We start from the raw sequence: 11,567 nt of genomic DNA on the forward strand, positions 1-11,567 counted from the left end.
ATAACATACCATAATAGACCCATTTCTGTAATATACTCACATATCTATATTATTGCTAATATATATTGTAATATATCTATATCACTAAAGCACTTCTGGATGGATGCAAACTGCATTTCGTTGCCCTGTACCTGTGCATGTGCAATGACAATAAAGTTGAATTCTATTCTAATTCTATTCTATTCTATTAATTGCATTAAAATTTTTAATCGCGTAAATTGTGATGATGGATTAATCCCCGTTAACATGGACAGCCCTAAAAAAAAAAATATATATATAATCACTTTAGTGCTACAGACATTAAATCTGTCTGATTTTTTGGAGCATTTTTGAAAGTCATGTCATTATTTAGTTACACTGTGTTTCAGCAGCTGAAGATGTTCTCACAGAGAAAAAGACATACTTAGCCAGCTTATTTTTTAACATCTCTGACAATAACCACACTAGAAACCCACAGACAAAAATGTATGAAGCTGACCACCCTCAGTTGAACATGTTGGAGCTGAAGGTTGTTTGCAGGTCATGGAGTATCATAATGAAAATGCTATTTGGCATTGCTATCATTATATTTATTTTTAACTGGTGGTCATATGCTCAGCCACTTGACAGCTCAAGCAGAGTGTTTGCATGTGAGTGAAATATTTAAAATGAACAAACTGTTTTAAATTTGGTACCTTATTTTTTTTATCATTGTATTTCATAAATGAACAAAACTTATTACAGTACCGCCATAAGGCACACCGGAATATAAGGCACACTGTCGATGAACAGGTCTGTTTTCATACATAAGGCGCACCGGATTATAAGGTGCATTAAGCAAAACAAAATCAGATAAATCAAACTTTACTCAACTCATCCTTCTTGCTTCCTCCACTTCTGTACCATTGTTTCATTAATGTTGAATTCTCTTGCAGCTGCTCTATTCCCATGTTGTTGCAGTATATTAATAACTAACCTTGTATTGTGGATGCATTATCTCAGTTGTTCTCCTGACTAAAGTTTGGTCCGTTTACAGCATCCTGCTATGTGATTGCATTTGCCCATAACCACGGGGAACCCTCACGTTCAGTTTTATCGAGTGGAAAAAAGTTAGCATTCATCCTCCAGCTTCACTGTGTTTATGTTATGCTAACATAGTTGTGTCGCTAGTCATCACGTAGCACATCATTATATACCAGCTAGTCCAACTTCAGTAACCCTACAAACATGCCTGGATGTTAAGCTTAATTGTTACACCTGGTAAAGCAGCAACGCTGATCATTTGACTAAAGATGAAAGAATTTAGACGGTTTTCAACTCTCAGTGATGCCGCAGTGTTCGTTTGACTTTGGGACCTGAAGCGGATAGAGTTTTGGACCCAGATTACTCCGCGAGGCTCCTGACTACAGTAGCTGTAATGCTCCGACAATCCATCAAGTGGTGCGGTTTTGTAGCTTACCCAAGTCATACTAAAACATTTTTTTGACAGATTTTTGAGTGCCATGTACCACATAAAATCGGTTTGAGGTCAGTAAGCACAACCAGAATTCATACATAAGGCCCCCCGGATAGTAAGGTGGATCGTAAACACTTAAAGGATTTTAATTGTGCCTTATAGTGTGTAAAATACAGTAAATAATTTAGAAGGGCAACAATTTATAATTTTCTGGAAGTATAATTTCCAGAATGCTTCAGCTTTCATTTAAAAGAAAAATGAATATTTTGAAATTTAATTTGTATTCAAAACAAAATCGACCGTAACAGGCTGACCGGAAACAGTTCATGAGGGTACCAACTCAGTTTTAATAGAAGAGGATTTGGATCACTTCTATAATACAATCCAAAGCCACGAATGAAGGATATATTAGTCTCCATTGTTCTTTTTTGATTTTTAATGTTACTGAAGTTATGAAAGCTATGAAAAGAACTGTCAAAACAGTAACATTTAGACAGAAGACAGTGAACATTTCTGTGGTTATTAACAGAATTTTAATGTTTTAGATTGTGCAGGCTACTTACTTTTATATAAAGAGTGTGTGTTGATTTATAATACAGGGTGGGCCATTTATATGGATACACCGTAATAACATGGGAATGGTTGGTGATATTAAAGTCCTGTTTGTGGCACATTAGTATATGTGAGGGGGCAAACTCCTCAAGATGGGTGGTGACCATGGTGGATTTAGAAGTCTGGATCTAGTTGCTTGAAGACGTTTCACCTCTCATCCGAGAAGCTTCTTCAGTTCTAAGGTCAAATGGTGGGGAGTCCCAGATTTAAACCTAGTGGGAGTTCCCCCCACAGAGGGACAAAAGGACCCCCTGATGATCCTCTAATCGCCTGAGCCAAGGTGTGAAACTGGGTGTGGGTCCCAATCAGCCAGAGTTTCGGGTGAGCTCATTGTGAAACCTGGCCCCACCTTATCATGCGAATTCCTGAGGTCAGATGGCCCAGGATGTGAGTGGGCGTTAAGGCGTCTGGGAGGGAACTCAAAACTGGATTATAGATGGCAGAAGTTGGTGTCGTAAACCACCGCCTCTGTTCAAAGATGGTCGCTCACAGTGGACATAGATGGCTTCTTTCACTCCTCTTTCAAACCATCTGTCCTCTCTGTCCAAAATGTGAACATTGGCATCCTCGAAAGAGTGTCCTTTATCCTTAAGATGCAGATGGACTGCTGAGTCTTGTCCTGTGGAGGTGGCTCTTCTGTGTTGTGCCATGCGCTTGTGAAGTGGCTGTTTCACAAGCGCATGGAATACAGCATACACCACATTGTTAAGTCTGTCACAGACTTAACAATGTGGTGTATGCTGTAAAGTGCAGCGAGGAATGCCCAGACCTCTACATTGGGGAGACCAAACAGCCACAGTCTTCGAACTCCATATTCTACACAATTTCTAGATAAATCATTTACAACATATGTCAATGGACTACGGAGTCTACTAGAATGTTGATGATGGCATATGGTGGTCAATGAGAATGACTAACCAATGTGCAAGTAACACTGAAATTGAGTGATACTATCCTACTTTTAAAATCATACTATATGCATTTAAGAGAATCACTTATTGTGGAGTTATATGTATTCACAACAACTCATGTCCTTAAAATAACTATACATTTTTTTTGCAATATTGCTGTTAAGTAAGTTTTCACATCTAAGAGTATGAGCTAAGTTTTACCATCAATAGACATTTTATTTTTAGTTTACTAACGAGAACCCAAAACCATCTTGTTTATGCTGTCACCTCACACAGTAAAGATGCTCTCAAAGAGCTATTTTGACATTTGTCACGTACTGTGGTGACCACAGTACGTGACAAATGATAGTGTCATGAACATTGGGTTATATTAATTTTGTGCACCATGAACTCTTACTGTCATGTACCAGTAAGATTCTAATGATATTATGCCATCTATAAAAAAATAAATAAAACTGCAGAATTTGTATGATCTGAAGTATTTTTCAAATGTGCCGTGGGGATTGAACACATCAAAGTTCCATATTGTAGTTGGAAAAGTTGTGTTAATTTTCTTCTGCAATATCAAAACATAACATGAATATTTTTATTCCTCATTTTAAACATAAACAGAACATAAAGAATTAATGGTGAACAGAGGAAAGAAACAGTCACAAGTGTCAGTCTGAATTTCACAATCTATCTTATATATTACTATTACTGAGAACTTAAAGAATTAAAAGAGTAAGCTGAATGATCAAAATCTAGAACTGATCAAACATAAACGAATAAAGAAATTCAAGAAATTGAACATATAGGTTGCAGGGACATTTTTTATGCAATCACATGTGATTGAAATGGAACCCTGTTGGGCCCCAGTCACTACAGAGAACCACAGGAAGAGGAAATTCCTTCAAAAGAATATATCCTCATTTCAGTCTGATGCTCACACAGTCAGCAGCAAGACAACATGGAGGTCAGAATCTCCACCACCAGTGTCTGTGAGTACTAACCTTGTCTTTTGTAAAAAAAAAATACAAATTAAAAAATAAATACATGGATTAAGGGCAAATAACAATATCCAAAATACAGCTATGCATTTGCATGTATTCATTATGGATGTTTGTAACTGCTCACTAAAAATGCATAGGACTTATTGCTAATGATGGAAAAAAAACCCTGTTAAATATTAAAACTGTCATTCTCAATCTTTTCAGTGATGAATGTCCTGTTTCTGTTGGTTATAGTTGCTGAATTCAGTGATTTGCAAACATATAGTAAGTAAATATTCATGTTGTTGTATTTCTAAGTGTGTGTGTATGTTATAGATTTAATAAATCTCATAAAAATATGAATTTTCTGAAACTACTGCAGTTACTTTTTTTCAGCTAAAAATAGAACTACAACATAACATAAACCTTGTGAAAAAGCTACACGCATGCTATATATATATATATATAAATATAAAATGTCATATATAACTATTTGAAAGCAGTCGACCATTAGAGTGCTTAATGTGTATACATTTGTGGTTGTCTGAAAAACAGTTTGTTGAGACTATTTTGTTCTGTATTTGTTGAGTCTTTATTTGATTTTCTGTCTCAGATTCAGGTTTTCCTCAAGTTGTTCCAAACAGACAGCAGTTCTTTCAATCAGAGCCTATCACTATCAGCTGTGAAGGGCTAAATGGGCTGACTGGATGGAGAGTGATGAAAAAGATAAATGGAGATGTTAGAACATGTGCTTCAACCTGGGAAACATCGATTGGACCTTGCAATATTATTAATGCATATCCTTCAACTGACAGTGGAGAATACTGGTGTGAAATGGGAGGAATACAAAAAAGCAACTCTGTCAATGTCACTGTAACTGGTATGTCCATCAACAGTTTAAAAAAAACAAAAAAAAACGCTGTTCAGTTTCAGTACATCACTTAGATAGTGTCATATTTGGTACCTGCATGATGCTGACACGTAAAACTAGCGCGCACACACACACACACACACACACACACACACACACACACACACACACACACACACATACACACACCCATCCATCCATCCATCCTACTATTAAAAAAGTAATAAAATCCAGCTCAGAGAAGAGCTCGAGAGGATGTGGAGGGTGAAGGTAACGGTGGTCCCCGTGGTAATCGGAGCACTAGGTGCGGTGACTCCCAAGCTAGGCGAGTGGCTCCAGCAGATCCCGGGAATAACATCGGAGATCTCTGTCCAGAAGAGCGCAGTCCTGGGAACAGCTAAGATACTGCGCAGGACCCTCAAGCTCCCAGGCCTCTGGTAGAGGACCCGAGCTTGAAGGATAAACCGCCCGCAGGGGCGTGCTGGGTGTTGTTATATATATATATGCTGCATGTGCATTGTAATAAGCAGATGTCTGTTTAAAAACGATGTGAGCTGTCATGACTGTTGACTATGACTATTATGTAAAAGTCCGTTTTTACACAAAATAACTGCCATATTTTCTGTCATTTAGATTCAGAGAGTCATGTGATCCTGGAGATTCCTGTCTATCCTGTGATGCAGGGAGAAAATGTGACCTTGCATTGTAGAAAAAAGGATGCAAACTCCAGCTACACTGCAAAATTCTATAAAAATGGCGTCTTCATTGGGAGCTGCTCATCAGGAAACATAATGACTCCCACTGTATCCAAATCTGATGAAGGACTTTACAAATGTAGCATTGCTGATGCTGGAGAATCACCAGAGAGCTGGCTTAGTGTTGCAGGTAAGATGCATCAATATTTTCTAAATAAATTAGAGACAAACTTTGTACCCAAACTGCATTTTAGACCTTCATGATAAAGTGTGTTAATGAAAAGCAACATGTAGTCTATGATGAACATACATACTGTGCAAAGTGACGCCAGAGTGTTGCTTTTATGTGTCATCTTTGGACATTGTATTTTGGTCTAAGATCCCACAGGAAGTTTCTGCTTAATTAAACGTGTTACTATTAGCGTAGAATGACGACAGTACATATATGTTGGATATACTCCAGCAAACCAGATCTAGTGTTTATGGGTATTCGTGGTCTGAAGGGTCCAAACATCCATACGTGGAAATAATCGCAATATAAGTCAACCTCGTATAACACTATGATATTATGATATGGCTGACGTAAGACAATGCTTCTATAGAGTGTAGCTGAGACGATCCGTAGCTATGATGATGTCGATCCTCTATGTTCTCAGCAGAGGACTTAAACACAACACGCAAGGTGGATGTCAAATACAACTAATGCTCATCTCTAGAGAATCACTCATTAATGAAGGAGTCGTTAGACATGGATTCTTCAATTTAATTTTCATCATCATACAAATGACCTATGTGAAGCATAAGCTAAAAAATGCGTATTAGATGTAGTTTTGAGATAATAAACAAACTATCCAGATTAGTCGCGCACTAGCTTCTCATGAGATCGAGGCGCGCTGAAAAGGACATTGCACTACGTTATTTGTTCATAGAATCGCTTTTAACAAACAAATAGACCTTAATTATTCAGGGACGAAAGGCATATTAGTTATCACACCACGTTCCGATACACAAATTGTAGCTATTGTAATCTCTAGATATATACACATGAAGACACAATTGGAGCAAACAATTTCAATAATAAACCCTAGAAGAGATAGAGAAAAATTAGGATATCAAATGACACGTCATTAGCCCTGATAATCAGGAGACCTGTATCCTAATGCCCACCATAACTTGAAAAAGCGTGCCAGCTAAACCACACTTATATCGTGGCAATTAACAGGCAATATATAATGTAATTTAGAATAGATATTTATAATAATCTATTAATCTCCCTTAAAAATATTTACCCCTTTAGTGAGACAATTTTATCTAGACAACCTAATAACCCACAAATGCCATCTCGCGTAACATTATCCGACGAAGCCCGCACATCCTCTTTTCTAGCGCATACAAGCGATACCTACAGAAGTGCACCCTGATCCCTAGTGCGAGCTCTACCACCTGTGGAAAATCGTGCTCTAGCGCACACGCAATTCAACAATGCTTTTATTGGCTGGTCAGTGTCTCACCTCAGGGCAACTACTAGTGAGCAGGGCAGTGTTTCCCTTTTCGAACATAACGTAAACAATTCAAGCGAAGGTACAAGATCAAGGACATCGGCTACAGAAGAAGAGAGAATATCTGATTGACACCAAGTTAATGTCGACAAGGGACCCATACAGAACACAATCCCTAATTCTGTTAATACCCTTTTTAATTTTGACTCACACAAATATAAACAGAATTGACCCCACTGGCAGTAGACTATTTTCCTGTTTATTTTTGTCTTTTTCGAGCTAAAGCAGTAGCTGCACACAATGCGTGCCGCCCAACCTACACTCACCTCCAGAAGAACCTACCACTACTATCTACTGCACAAAATACACAGGCCCCGAGAGGTCCGAAGGCAAGAACATCTAGTTTGAGAGATAGAATAAAGTTGAAGAATAACTGTATAACTTCAAAATGTAATCCAGGATTATCTATCATCGTGAGCCGCAAAATTCACGTAATCAAATCAAGCCATGTCCTTTTATTAAACCTCCAGTCTAGTAAACCCCAGATGTGCCCTGATATGGCATTTTCGGTCTTCATCATCAGTATACTTTCCTCAGGTAGATCGTACGTCACCGGAAAGGCAGTTTGTGTTTGTCCACCGTCCAAAAAATTAATGTTTACCAAGGGCACAGAAAACATATATTCAACTGTAGTTATACTATATGAAACCCCTCCTAGTACACATGTCAATACCGTACCCATGAATCACATTAAAGACCTGAATGGATTGATACCTTGTGACCAAATTGATTGATGAATGATTTTAAGGGTTTTGTTATTGTCACAGCAGAAATATAGCTATAAAACCTTAATTCATGAATTACTCTTGTCTCATCCTTCGACTTCTATGAGAATCGAGATGCGAATGCAGCGGAGAACATGCCCTTATCTCGTAAACGCATGTGGGACAAATAATGTTGCGAATAAACATATGTGCTACACTATCTGCCCAGTCAAACTCAAATTTACGCCGAGCAAACTAATATATATACTATCCATCTCTGAAGACAAAAACCGACTTGCCAAGAACTAAAAACAAATAACAACTTAACGGAGAGCTTCAATTGAACCAAATAAACTATCTAGTCCTTATACGATCATGGAGAAAGAAGTAAGGAGGAAACTAGACAGATTTATCTCACTCATTTTAGAACAGTCTTCCCAATCACAGACCAAATTCGTCCTATTAGGAATTTGAGCCATTGGCACAAATGATTTTAGACGAACCAATCCAGCCCTTTATCTTGACACTACTTAAAAATCGCATGAGAGTGAATAGAATGATTCACATATATAGACAGGTGCAACTGCTCAATCATTTGTAACTAGATCATCATGAAATTGCGACTTGACCATGATGATCGACTCTAGTGTTTTGCTATTCCGATCCACCCTCCTATACTAGAAATCAAAAGAGCATGTAATTAGATGACTCAAAAACCCCACAAACTCTTTTATGCAGCTTACAGAAATGTTAGGAAAATTTGGTACGCTTTCTGGCTACAAAGTAAATATACTTAAAACTCAAGTTCTAATGTTTAATTGTATACCAACTCAAAATCTTAAGGAATGGGAAATAAAGTGGGAGGCAAAAACCCTTAAATATTTAGGTATAAATATAACCAAAAACTATGCCAAACTATATCAAAGTAACTATGGACATATAAATAACAGGATAAGGCAGGATATGGAAAGATGGAATACATATCCGTTAGGATTTAGTGACAGGATAAATGTGATAAAGATGAATATCTTAAATGAGTGACCAGAGTACCAGTTAGAAAATTGAGATAAGGCATAATCTTTATGATTATAAATGTGATAGCTATGTTACTCGTGTGAGCGCTGAGGCGAAAAGTGGCGAAAGATGCTTGCTGCAGCTTTCTCCCCTGCCCAAGCATATGAGCGAGCAAGAGCACTTCCACCATAGATACAAATGGCTTTCTTATGGTAGAAGCATAAATGCTACAAATGGGTCACTTTAGCCTACTGGTTGCGAGGCAGCATGATGACAACATAATAATTGATATACAGTCCCGATCAAAAGTTTATGACCACTTGAAAAATGCCAAAAAATCATGGTTGGATCTAAACTAGGTTCCAAGTAGAGCTTCAACATCCAACAAGAAGAAATGGGAGTGAGACATGTTTTGAGCCGGCACCTTCATTCATTCATAAGATAGTGCTGTTTTACAGCTGCACAGCCTCCCAATAACAGAGGGAGGGAGGAGGTACGGGGGCGCACCCTCATGTCACTGCGGATAAGATACAGTGGAGGCGTGCTTTTAGCCTCACGCTCAACAACAATCCCCCAATTAGCCCAGCCAAACCAAAACTGGGGATGGAACACAAACCCCCCGAACCACACCTCCCACGAGGAAACCGTCCGGAATAAGACCACCGACGGTTCGTAGAGAACAACACCCAATCAAAGTTCATAACATATGCCAACTCGAATACAATGATTAATAGCTGCACTTAGCCTATTCATATGAATCCTGATACAACTGTCAGATGAACCCGAGTTCGATGGCCAAAGATGTTGTGTCCGCTTAATACAGACGTGTGATGGCCCATACCCGCGTAGTTCACAAGCATCAAGGAGACTCTATGGAAAGAATGGGAACCTAGTTTCTCCAATGCTGTGATGAAAGAAGGAGCAGAGTTCAATCTACTGATGCATGGAACTGGGAATAGTTCCGAGCGAGCTCAAGTATGTATTGCTTAAAGTACAACAGTTCCAGAGTCACATGTATTTGCAAAAATCCCTTTGCCATTCATCCCCAAAGGTTCTCAGTTGAATTTAGATCAATGGAACATGCACGATAGTCCTAAAGAGTGATGTTATTATTGGAAGAAGTCCCTTGTCCTGCGGGCATTGTGTACTGTAGTGTTGGCGTGTTGAAAAACCCAGTTGTTACCACACAAACAAGGGCCCTCAGTTATTAGGGATGCTTTCTGCAACATCTCGATATAGCCACTGGCCATTTGATGCCCCTTTCACCTCCTGAAGCTCCATTGTGGCGCCCCCTCCACTGTGGTGCATAAAAAAAACAAAACAAAACATCTTAATTATAAATTTTAAAGGCATGTGGTCCTAACCTTTTGATCAGCTGTAAAACAGACTGTTTAATGGATTAGAGAGCAGCCCCGCTCCACATGCATGTGCATTAAAAAAAAAGCAAACAAAGACAAAAACATCACGCAGTACATCAATTATAAATTTACATCAAGAGAGTGAGGCCTAACAAGCGTCCTACTAACCCTCTTGCATCAGCAGTAGCCATAAAAAAGGCATGTGGTCCTAACCTTTTGATCAGCTGTAAAACAGACTGTTTAAGTTTAAGCGATGTTTATAAATTGGAAGCTCAAAAAATTTGTTAAGTTTGTTTATTTTAGTGAGATTCAATTAAAAAATCCGCCTTTTCAACCAAAAAACAACAAAAAGTTTTAACCATCACTCTAGTTTTGTTATTTCTCTTTGATTTTACTGTCTGCACTTTGACATTGTTATCATATAGAAAGAGTGTCTAGAATCAGAGTTGTTGTTGTTGTTTGTTTTGTTTTTTTTAATTTCTAGAAAATGTCTGCCCATATCATATTCGTTTAAGGTCTTGACTTGTCTCTATATTTCAGTGCCTGCAGTGGTAAGCATAGCTGAAGAAAACAACGAGACATATTCCCTCATCACAAAACCAAGAATGTCGACAGGTAATTTGCCTAAACTGAAAACATTGAAGTTATAATACCCTTAATTGCTTAGATGTGTAGGGGAAGTGTCATGGTTCAGGAGTTTTTGACCCAGCATTCTGAGTTTGGTGACTTGTGTTTTATTATGTTCTAGTTTATTTATTTAGTCTAGGCTTTATTTGGCTCTATGTTTTGAGTGCTGTTTCCCTGTTTAGTTCTTGTATGTTTAGGTTCCTCCCATGTTTGTGTCTCCTCAATATGAATCGCGAAGTGCATCGCCCATCACGGCGTGTTAGTTGCAGGTCGCTATGTTTCCCAGGTTGCCTGACCGAAGTGTTGGTGGGTCGTCTCCTCAATTATCGTCTGTTTAATGCGTGGTGGAACCCAGGTGCTCGAGTCCCCTCCATGACGAATCCCAGTCTGAGAATCTGTTCCTGGGACACAAATCCAGGTTGCCCTACTGAATACTCATAAGATCTATTAATCTCCCTTCTGTATGGTCCTGATCCACCTTTCCCCGCTCCGTGCTCTCCCCTTTGTGTCCGCGTCTCTTCTCTTGTTACATCTCTCCCCTGGGCGGTCTCAGTTGGCAATAGTCTCCCACAATCTTCTCCCACGTATGCTCACTACTGTTCTGTAACGCAGTCTCACGCTCGCCTGCAAGAGGAGGTGAAGAGCCGAAACGGCCCTGGGATTAGGATCGTGCGATCCCCAGGTACTTTCCAGAATTACGTTCCTACCTCTCTTGGGGTCAATATGATATGTGTCAAGTTGCCACCAGCACTCCGCAATGAATGCTGGCCGATCTCGGTCCGGCTCTGAACGTAAGTCCTCTCTCTCTCC

General features: G+C 38.9%; 1 long non-coding RNA gene across 1 annotated transcript; it reads left to right on the forward strand.

Moving 5' to 3' along the window:
• Positions 1-4,106: 4,106 nt before the first annotated feature.
• Positions 4,107-5,466, forward strand: LOC121813780. Its single transcript, XR_006053872.1, has 3 exons — positions 4,107-4,214; positions 4,543-4,809; positions 5,434-5,466. It is a non-coding gene; the product is annotated as an uncharacterized LOC121813780 (long non-coding RNA).
• Positions 5,467-11,567: the final 6,101 nt, after the last annotated feature.

Source organism: Haplochromis burtoni, unplaced genomic scaffold (assembly GCF_018398535.1).
Source record: "Haplochromis burtoni strain Fernald_Lab_line unplaced genomic scaffold, NCSU_Asbu1 Contig_2557, whole genome shotgun sequence".
Classification (NCBI taxonomy): domain Eukaryota; kingdom Metazoa; phylum Chordata; class Actinopteri; order Cichliformes; family Cichlidae; genus Haplochromis; species Haplochromis burtoni.